This window comes from Bos mutus, chromosome 6 (genome assembly GCF_027580195.1).
Source record: "Bos mutus isolate GX-2022 chromosome 6, NWIPB_WYAK_1.1, whole genome shotgun sequence".
Taxonomy (NCBI): Eukaryota; Metazoa; Chordata; class Mammalia; order Artiodactyla; family Bovidae; genus Bos; species Bos mutus.
In genome coordinates this window covers 116,359,866-116,371,431 of record NC_091622.1, presented here as the reverse complement: position 1 = coordinate 116,371,431, position 11,566 = coordinate 116,359,866, and positions in this window count along the sequence as shown.

Here is an 11,566-nt window from a genome sequence, read left to right as displayed (position 1 = left end):
CCGTTTGAACCTTGTATTGGAAGCATAGGGTCTTAACCACCGGGCCGCCAGGGAAGTCCCAAGCTTACTTGTCGAGTTTATAATTCTTTGGGGCAGTTTGGGGGAAGAATTTGCCTTGTGTAGAAACTTTGCATAGGAGGAAAAGGAGGCAGTTATAAACTTCGGGAAACAGACTCCCCGTGTGGCCCCACTGGGGACATGATTTATAGTGACGGAATGATGTCGTGAGGACTTAACGAGGATTCGGTGGAGCTTGGAGACGGGGAGGTGGGGTGGGGGCCATGGCGGCAAGACCTCAGCCCTGATGCTCCCCGAGTCAGAAACAGCCAGGAAGAGCCATGCGTGGGGCTGTTCGCTGTGGACGCAGCAGAGGCCATGGCGGAGCTTCAGGCCAGGTGCCCAGCCTCTCGTCACAGGAACGGGGCAGTGCCGGTCTTTGAAACGATGTGTGGAGTGATACGTCGGGCTTGGCTTGTCGTCAGCTGAGTTGTGCTGAAATCCTAAACCCAGTGCCTTAGGAATAGACTTGTGTGCGGAATGCATTAAGATGCCTTCACACTGGAGGAGGGTGGCCCTAATCCAGATGACCAGTGCCCTTATGAAAAGTGGGGGGGGTTTGGACACACACGAGCCAAGGGGCTGCCGGGAGCTGCACAGCCCAGAGCAGGCTCTCCTCGGCGCCTTTGGGAAGCCTGGCCTCCGGAGAGGGAGACAGTAAGAGTCTGTCGTTTAAGCCCCCAGCATGTGGCACCTTGTCATGGCCGCCCCAGACACTCATATGTTGTCGATCGGTCGCCCAGTCGTGTCCGGCTCCTTGCGACCCCGTGGACTGCAGCACAGTGGCCTCTCTGTCCCTCACAGCTCCCAGAGTTCGCCCCAGTCCATGTTCACTGTGTCAGTGATGCTGTCCAGACACTCCCATGTGTGCTTAGCCGCTCAATCGTGTCCGGCTCTCTGTGACCCCATGGACCATAGCCCACCAGGCTCCTCTGTCCGTGGAATTCTCCAGGCAAGAGTGCTGGAGTGAGGTGCCGTGCCCTCCTCCACAGACACTTCCATGGCACTCTGCAAACACTGTCTGACTCTCTGCATCAGCTGAGATGGAAACAGACCAGAGCCCACTCTGGCCCCTGTGGGGAGGATCCGGAGGCCGAGGGGCCAGAGTGGCCACGAGAGGGCCTCCCGGCCAGCTGGGCCCATGCGCAGGGCGGTCTGTGGAGCCCCCGCTGTGTGCGGGCCACCCCTGGGCCTGGAGCATGCCGGCATCGCCAGGATGCGAGTGGGGACAGGGTGGGCAGGGAGGGCAAGCCTGAGGGTTTTGGCCTCTGTCCTGTGGCCATGCGGGGTGCTCTGGGGTTGGAGCCTTGTGGCTGCTTCTGGTTGAGGCTGGCTGGGGGCTGCTGATGGACAGGAAGGGTTCGCTTAGGGGCTGCAGCCGCCCAGGCTCACTGGGGTGGTGGGTGGGGAGAGGGGAGTCGGGAGGTGGGCCGCTGAGTCCCTGGTTTGGTTGCAAGAATGGACCAGGGCCTTTGGAGGTGGGGACGTGAGATTGGGTTTCTCACTGTAGGAGAAGTGGAGACTGTCCTTGAGGGTGTGTCCTCTCCCATGGGTGTGCCTGGCGCGGGGAGAGGGTGCCCTGGTTAAGGGGGTGCTCTGGGGTCTCTGGGCTTCCTGACCCTCCCGTCTCCGCGTCTGCCATCAGCTGGCCTGTCCCCAACGAGAGCACATGTCCCCCAGGGCCAGGGCTCTGAGCTGCTGCAGCCCCGCTCGGCATGCTGACCACGGGCAGGGGTGAGCAGGGCATCATGCGCTGTGACGGTGATGCTCCATCCCGCTTGCTGGGTTTCTTGTGAGGGGAACTGTCTCGGCCTCATGGGCCAAACTATGTCCCCACAAAAAGTTACTCAGGTGAGCCCTGACCTCTGACCCCTGAGGCCCCGCCCCCCAGCACCTGTGCACGCACCCCGTTTGGAAACGGGGTCCTTTCAGGTGTAACTGAGATGTGAGCTAAGAGGCAGTCACGCCGGATCAGGGTGGACCTCAGACCAGTCCCTGGGGTGGAGAGATGCAGAGATACAGGACCGGGGGAGGCCGTGGGAGGAGGGGGTGGAGGTGGGCGTGATGCAGGCCCAGCCGGGGCCGCACGGACCACCGGCCTCCTCCAGCGGGAGCCAACCCTGCGGATGGCTGGGTCTCTGGCTCTGCGCCTCAGAACTGTCCTAACCCCACCTTGTCGTGGCGCTTCGTGGGGGTGGCCCCGGGAGCGGGGATTTGAGTCCGCGTGTTGGTAACCTGGGGGGCACGAGTTCCTTCCCAACAGGACAATGAGAGCGTCATCAGGATGGCTGTGCTCTTCACCCAGTGCTGACCTGTACCCTGACGCCCAGCGTGCCGCTCAGCGTCCCCACCAGGCATCCCTGGCTTTGCCTGTGGCTGCTGCACCTTGGGTGATGCCCGACTGCCCCAGGAGACATGGTTGCCTGGACACGCCGAGGGGCTGCCTTTCCCTGCATGTCTGTGGTGGCGGAGGACCCCTCCACGTGTGCCCCCTTTGGGCTGCGTGGCTCCCAGCATCCACATCCTGTGTGGCTCCTGCGTCCACGTCCCACATGGCTCCCATATCCATGTCCCATGCGGCTCCCATGTCCATGTCCTGCGTGGCTCTTGGAGTCCACGTCCTGCTTGTCTCCCAGCATCCATGTCCCACGTGGCTCCCACGTCCATGTCCCGCATGGCTCCCACATCCATGTCCCACGTGGCTCCCGCATCCATGTCCCGCATGGCTCCCACATCCATGTCCGCGTGGCTCCTGCGTCCATGTCCCACGGGGCTCCCACGTCCACGTCCCTCATGGCTCCCGCATCCATGTCCCACATGGCTCCCACGTCCACGTCCCGCGTGGCTCCTGCGTCCATGTCCCATGTGGCTCCCACGTCCACATCCCGCGTGGCTCCCGTGTCCATGTCCCACATGGCTCCCACGTCCACGCCCCGCGTGGCTCCCGTGTCCATGTCCCATGCGGCTCCCACGTCCACGTCCCGCGTGGCTCCCGCGTCCATGTCCCGTGCGGCTCCCACGTCCACATCCCGCGTGGCTCCTGCGTCCACGTCCTGCTTGTCTCTCAGTACCCATGTCCAGTGTGGCTCCCGGTGTCCACGCACCGTGTGGCTCCCGTGTCCACGTCCGGTGTGGCTCCTGCGTCCACATCCTGCGTGGCTCCCGGTGTCCACGCCCGTGTGGCTCCCACGCCCATGTCTGGCGCAGCACAAGGTTGGATCGGGACCTGGAGTGTGGGCTCTGACTGTTGTCTGACACACGAGTTGGACATTGTCCCTGGAGCCCTCTCTCTGACCCAGGACCGGAGTGCCCCCAGGGTGGTCTGTGGGGCAGGCCCCTCGCGTCCACCTTTCACGGCTCTGATGCTGCTGATCACTGCCTGCCCCTTTGCACAGTTCACCTCCTCAGGTTTGTCTGATTTTTCTCACCAGTAAATCCAGGTCCTACGTTCTGGCAGGAACCCCGTGTCCCACGCTGTCATTTGTCCCGTGACCGGCCATGCGTGCCTTGCGGCTGGCTTCCGTGGTGGTGTCCAGGCTTCTCCGCTGTGTGCTTTCTGGTGAGGAAGTGCCTCACGGGGGAGCCTCTGGGGCAATGTGACACCCTGTTCTCCTCATGGTCCCACTGACCGCTTTTAGTTGCTCAGTCGCTCAGTTGCATCGGACTCTTTGCTACCTCATGGACTGCACTGCACCAGGCTTCCCTATCCATCACCAACTCCAGGAGCTTGCTCACACTCATGTCCATGGAGTCAGTGATGCCATCCAACCATATCATCCTCTGTCATCCCCTTTTCCTGCCTTCAATCTTTCCCAGCATCAGGGTCTTTTCCAGTGAGCCAGCTCTTCACATCAGGTGGCCAAAGTATTGGAGCTTCAGCTTCAGAAACAGTCCTTCCAATGAATATTCAGGACTGATTTCCTTTAGGATTGACTAGTTTGATCTCCTTGCAGTCCAAAGGGACTCTTAAGAGTCCTGTCCAGCTTCCTCATAACTTAGTTGGTAAAAATTCTGCCTGCAATGCAGGAGACCTAGGTTTGATCCCTGGGTTGGGAAGATCCCCTAGAGAAGGAAATGACAACCCACTCCAGAATCCTTGCCTGGAGAATCCCATGGACAGAGGATCCTGGCAGGGTACCATCCATGGGGTAGCAAGAGTCGGACACAACTTAGCAGTTAAACCGCCATATCCAAGGGACTCTCAAGCCTCCTCCAACACCACAGTTTTAAAACATCAATTCTTTGGCACTCAGTCTTCTCTATGGTCCAACTCTCACATCCATACATGACTACTGGTAAAACCATAGCTTTGACTAGACAGACATTTGTCAGCAAAGTAATGTCTCTGCTTTTTAATATGCTGTCTAGGTTGGTCATAGTTTTCCTTCCAAGGAGTAAGCATCTTTTAATTTCATGGCTGTAGTCACCATCTGCAGTGATTTTCAAGCCCAAGAAAATAAAGTCACTGTTTCCACTGTTTCCCCATCTATTTCCCATGAAGTGATGGGACTGGATGCCATGATCTTAGTTTTCTGAATGTTGAGCTTTAAGCCAGCTTTTTCACTCTCCTCTTTCACCTTCATCAAGAGGCTCTTTAGTTCTTCTTCACTTTCTGCCATAAGGGTGGTGTCATCTGTATATCTGAGGTTATTGATATTTCTCCCGGCAACCTTGATTCCAGCTTGTGCTTCTTCCAGGCCACCGTTTCTCATGATGTACTCTGCATATAGTTAAATAAACAGGGTGACAATATACAGCCTTGACGTACTCCTTTTCCTATTTGGAATCAGTGTGTTTTCCATGTCCAGTTCCAACTGTTGCTTCCTGACCTGCATTCAGGTTTCTCCGGAGGCAGGTCAGGTGGTCTGGTACTCCCGTCTCTTGAAGAATTTTATAGTGTTTGTTGTGATCCACACAGTCAAAGACTTTAGTGTAGTCAGTGAAGCAGAAGCAGATATTTTTCTGGAATCGCCTTGCTTTTTTATGATCCAGCGGGTGTTGGCGATCTGATCCCTGCTCCTCTGCCTTTTCTAAACCAGCTTGTTCTCGCCTGAAGCTTTACGGTAACCGTAACTTCCGTCGTTCCGTCTGTGTTTCTTAGTTGGCATTTTCCCACCTCCTCCTCCTCCCCCCATTTCCTCTTTTCTCAGTTTTCCCTCAGTCTGGGTTCGTGGACATATGTCCTCTGTGGCGTACGCTCTGCTTGCCTCGTTCTCTCGGCGCCTGCCGGGGGCCCTGTTCCGCCCTCTCACCTGACCTGAAGGTTGGGCCCCCGGAGCAGCCCCGTCCAGCCCTGCACACCCAGCCTCTGCCAGGACTGTGGGCCCGCTTTTCAAACACTAGTAGTTTTGCTGTTTTTTTCACATCTTGTCATCGCTGCTGCTCCCTTTCCAGGGCTGTGCGTGCTGTGAGCTGCCGGGACCAGCCCCGGCTGATGCAGGGTATTCGAAGGAGAGACAGCGTAGGTGAAGATCAGGAAACAATTGCTTAATTAAACATTAATTAAGGATATAAAGAGTAATAGAATGAGGATAGCTCAGTAGGAAAATTCAGTGGAGAAAAGAGGCTGAGATAAGGATAGCTCAGTGAGGAAATTCAGTGGAGAAAAGAGGCTGAATAATTCAGCCAGAAGGTGAGAGAAAGAACGACGTGGTGAGACCAAGTTTTGGTGAACAAGGCCCCGCACTTTATTTTTCAAAGTAGTTTTTATACCTTAAGTTATGCATAGAGGATAATGGGGGAAGGGGTAGAGTCATGCAGTAAGCCAGGCTTTCTTCCTGCAAACTTAGCATATGCAAACGCTTAGGTGATTTGCATCATCTTCTGGCCCGGAGGCCTGTTAACAATTTAAGACCCTTTCTTCAGAAAACTTATTTTTCTCTAAAGGTGATTGGTCAGGAGCCACCCTCCAAAAGCATTAAAGTTGCATTCCTATAGAGCAAAAGTGTGGTGGGCTACAACAAGAAAAAGAATTAACTCAAGGGTCCCAGGTTACAAACATTAAAGCTACTACTTACACCAATTCTATTAATCAATACACTGCCAGGGACACAGCAGGTAAGGGATATGGAGACTTAGCAGCAAACATTGGCCCAACAAGTGAAAATCCCTTCACCAATACAATTTCTAATCAATCTTTTAACTGCTCAAAGGAATCTGTATTTAGACAGTTTAGAACACCTCATGCCTCTCACAGTTGGGAGGCTCTGAACAATCACATGTGGCCGGAAAAACCTATTCAGGCAGGCTAGAAGATTTCCAAAGGAGTTTGTAGGTTAAACACTGTCACACCCAGGAATCCTTAACTGGAACTGTAAGCTAACTCTTTTTTCAGAGAGGTAGTGGGGGACAGCCCCCCGTAAAGTCAGAGGTGTAGGTGAAAGCACAAAGCAGAAAGTAGGCAGACTCTGGTTTTGGGTGTAAATGCTCGAGAATTTCCAGGGGGACCCCTGAGGCTCGATCCCGCCTTTGCGTATGCCGAGCCTCCTTCTTCATGACCTTTGTCATGGGTGGAGCTCCTCACGCTGGCTCCCGGCAGTGATAGAATTCCAGTTGAGCTATTCCAGATCCTGAAAGATGATGCTGTGGAAAGTGCTGCACTCAATATGCAGTATGCACTCAATATGCCGGCTCCCGGCATCTCCCCCTTTTTTATTTCTTAAAACAGCCAGATGCAGCTCAGTCGCGAGCTTCTGAATGTTCTGCTGAAGAATCATGACAATACAAGGAAGAATGATCATGAGAAGCAAAATTAGATCTAAAGATATTAGACAGAATGCTTTTTCCAGAAATAAAGTTAGAGAAGGTGTGAAAAAAGTCATTAGCTGCTCCAGCGGCGGTAAAATCCAGTCGAGAGTGTTCCAGGGTCTGTATTTGATTATGAAATTTCCCTAAGTCCAGGCCAATGTCAGAGCTGTTCCAAACACCTGAGATATGATTTTTGATTTTTTCCCATTCATAATCTGTCTCATTTACCTTTAAAGAGGTCATGCATATCCACCGGTAATGAGCGTGGCAAGACAGAGCCATTTTCACTTTTAAAGCCTGTAACTCAGTCCCAATATGTATTATTGCCTCTTTTAAGGCGTCTACTCTCATCTCTAATTTCCTATCTATAGCTTCCTGTGTTGCTAGAGTTAAAGAAACATTTTTAGACATGGTATCAACATATTGGGCAGTATGCACTTGTTGAGTCAATGATATTGCTGCCACAGTAACAGAAGTAATTGCTGCTATTAAAGCTGATATTCCTAAAATAAGTAAAGCCCACAAACCGTCAGGATCACATTAAATCTTATAGTTGTTGTAACACAGCAAGACTATAGTTATATCAATAAGTGGTTACATCATAAGATAAGGCGGACGTTGTAACACTACAAAGGAGCAAACATTATATTGAGGGTTTAAACAAGATGAGAGCACGCATTGTTCACAAGTCACTGCATTGGGTCCGCCAGTGAAAGTCACATGTACATTAAGTTTTCCAGAATCATTGGTAAAGAGAAAAACATAAGGAGAGGGTAGACAAGCCAAAGCAGAGTAAGTAGAATTATTTTCTGGTTGGAGTTCGCAGTGCAGCAGCCCTGTCCAGTCTCGCCGGGATCTCGATGTTTATCTTGCCTCCCCTTCTGGCGGGCTCCTCTTTTGTGATCGAAGCAATGGGGGAACCAAAGCAATGGGGGAACCGGATGTCTGGGGGACTGCAACATGGCGAATCAGCCTGTCCCGGATGTAAATTGGAGAATCTGCATCCTGTGGAAAAATACAAGCACATCCTCGACCGCTAGTTAATAATGGGTCAGGACCCTTCCATTGTCCTGAGAGGAGGTCCTTCCATTTGACTAATGGTTTTGCATTTAATTGCTCTGGGCACCAATGGCGAAGCATTGCAGTAGTTCAGGCTGAATCAGTATTTAAAATGTTTATTACGAAAAGAGCATGTTGCAAGATTTGATGGGGAGAACTATACTTAAACTCCCCTTCTTTTAGTTTTTGAATTTGGATTTTTAATGTTTGATGCACTCTTTCAACAATGGCCTGTCCCTGGGGACTATAAGGGATGACAGTATTATGTTTAATTTGAAACTTTATACAAAATTCCTGAAAAGACTTAGAAGTATAAGCAGGAGCATTGTCAGTTTTCAGAGCCTTTGGCAGGCCCAAATATGAAAAACAAGTAAAGAGATGTTGTATTACATCTTTAATTGCTTCCCCTGTACGAGCAGTTGCAATAATAACGTGAGAAAAGGTGTCTACAGTTAAAGAACAAAGGACAGTTTTCCAAATGAAGAAACATGAGTTACGTCCACTTGCCAGAGTACGTTGGGTTTGAGACCGCGAGGATTAACTCCCATAGGTAGACTAGTATAAACAGTGGGGCAATATAAGCAAGAACGCACAATTTCTCGAGCAGTCTCTCTGGGAATTTGGAATCGATATCTTAAAGCAGTAGCGTATTGATGATGAAGTGAGTGAGAGGCTCTGGCCTCCTCAATCACAGTAGCCACTGTATTTCTGGTTAACAAGTTAGCCAAATCTTTAAAGGCATTTTAAGGGCCGGGCAATCTGGAATGAGCCCGAATGTGTCCAATGAAAAATATTTTATTTCTTTTCCAAATTTGTTGCTGTAATTTAGTTAACAAATGAAATATGGTAGTTTTATTTTCAGACAAAAACCGCAGTTTCAATGTGTGGAAACAACCTGACAATATACTGAGAATCAGAATAAAGGTTAAATTCCTCAACTGCAAACATAGCAAAAGCCTTTATGACTGTTGTTATTTCAGCTCGTTGAGCTGAAGTTTTTTGTGTTTTTAAAACCTTTTGGTGATTTTTAGTGACTATGGAGGCTTTACCATTTGCTGACCCATCAGTAAAAACTATTTGAACATTTGGAACAGGAGATTGTTTACATCTCACAGGAAAAATAACTGGATGTCTGGATATAAAATTCAGCAAAACATGTGAAGGTAAATGATGCAAAAATTTGACCAAAATAGTTTCCTATAACAATCTGCCAATCCTCGTCAAACATTAGAAAAGCATCAAGTTGTTCCTTATTATATGGAATTACAATTTCTGATGGCTCTTTACCAAATAATTCAATGTTCTGCTTTTTTCATTTAATATCAAAGTAGCTGTCAATCCTGGATAAGAAGTCGCTACTTTTTTAGTTTGAGCGGGAAGATGGACCCACTCTAGGGGGCCATTTTGCTATAAAACCAAGTTTTTGTCTGGTTACCCCAGTTACACCTATGGCGGTTTTATGGCAAAGGAATTGTCAAGCAGTTGTCAATTTAATTTTTAAAATTTTTAAAATTTACATTTTAACAACATAAATTTAGAGATATGTTAATTTAGCTCTAACGTTTAGTTTAGGTCTCTATAAATTTAAATAATAAATGTATAACCTCCTTATCTCATTTTGGTATACAGATATACCTAAATGCAAAATGTATTTATATATGGCAACAAGTATAAACTTATTGACATACAATATATATAAATCAATATGCTTGAATTAATCTTATAATTAATATATTAATTCATATATATTACAACAATACAACACGTACACAGCTAATACCAACCAACACAAACCAATGTACTGTAATAATACACGTCACACATATATAATATAATTACACAGCATACAGAACATATATCATCACAGCACATCAATCCATACCAATTAATATCAGCCACACACATTATATTACTGCAACATACATTTAATTATACAGTATATATATAATATGCATACATAGTATATACATTAATTTATATACAAATTAATTAAGTATAGATCTATAAATAGAATTAGGCATACCTTTATTATATTTTATTTATACCCATACCTAATTAGGCAAACTGTAATTAGGCAAATATATTTATATTACGTATTTATAACAATATATAAAGTATTGTTAATTGTACTGCCTGTTGATAACTAAGAAATTGAGAAAACCCTTCTCTGAGTATCTCCTATTCGAGACAGCACGTCCCTCCCCCATAGGGTAAAGGGGAGCGTAGGAACTACGTAGGGTTGGAAAGTTCCACAGGTATCCTCAAACTGCCAATCTAACATTTTTGAACTTTTAACTACTGTGGGGGCTTGAGGGCAAATGAAACAAAATTTGACCCCTGAAATCTATCAGGGCAACTTGCCAGTCATCACTATTTTGTAAAAGACTTTAGTTGATCCTTATTGAATGGAATTATTATATTTGCTACTTCTTTTCTAAAAAGTTCCACACTTCTTTTTTCCTCCTTTTATAATTAATTGTGCCACCAAGCTGGGATAAGATAAAACTATTTTTCTTGGGGTCACTGGTAGATGGAACCAATGGGCCTTTTTGTCACAAGCATCCTGTAGGTGTATGTTTTGTGGGAAGAATAATTTAATCTCATCTTATGGTAATATTAATCCTAATTAACTGATCATTTAAAGTCTCATCTACTTTAACAAGAGCCGTCTGTCTTATTAGTCAACTTTCTCTTAGAACTGGAATTAGGATCGCTTTTTAAGCAATCGAACAAAGGCTTTAAATCTGCAGTAGTCAGTTTTAAATGTGGGCGTATCCAATTAATGTCCCCTAATAATTTTTGGAAATCATTTAAAGTTAGTAAACAATTCTCTCCGCAGCTTCAAAGGGGCATTATCAGTTTTTTAAAACTTTTGGCAGACCTAAATATGAGAAGCAAGTAAACAGGTGTTGCACAACATGTTTATAAGCTTCTCCAGTTATCGTTTTGTAACCTAAATCTGGTCTATAGCCTTTTAGATGACAAGCAACCATCTAATCTTTGCTTGAATACTTCCAGCAACGGGGAACTTACTACTCTTCAAGGTTTTAAACTTTCCCTCACCTTTTTCTCTACAGCATTCCCACCCCGCATACCACTTTCTCTAATCTCACCAACTCACGTTCAGTAGTATGCGTTGGCCAGGACCTGGGTCAGTCTTTCCCAGCAATGTTAAGAGACGTCTGTTCCTGTGTCTAACAGCCCTGACAGTTTATTTTCTTGAATTAAAAGATCTTTTAAAGGCCCTGGAGCTGTAATTTCCTGCACCCAAAAAGCTAGATCACTAGATCTAAACGCTCTGTGGCTCTTAGCTTGAGAAGTCAAGTTTTTTCCTGCCTGATAAGGTAAAAGCAAACACTGTGTTATTCTTTGACCTTTATTAATTTGCACAGTTTTGGTAAGCGGCGAGATCAAAACTATAATTTCTCCAATATAATCAGAATCTATCACACCATACACCACTGAAATTTTTTGAAAGCGAGCTACACCCTAGCACAAGTCCTACAATGCCCTCAGGCAGGGCGCCAGCCACTCCCCTTGGAATCGGAGCAGCCGGCATATCAGGGGTTAGTATTGTTGCTAAATCCCTTTACCGTCGGCTTTTTTCTTAGCCTGGGTGAGACCCCCCAAGGGGGTTTTCTCCAAGAGCACTGCATATTGTGCAGTCTGTTTTAAAATCTCCACTGTTCAAAAAACTTTTTAT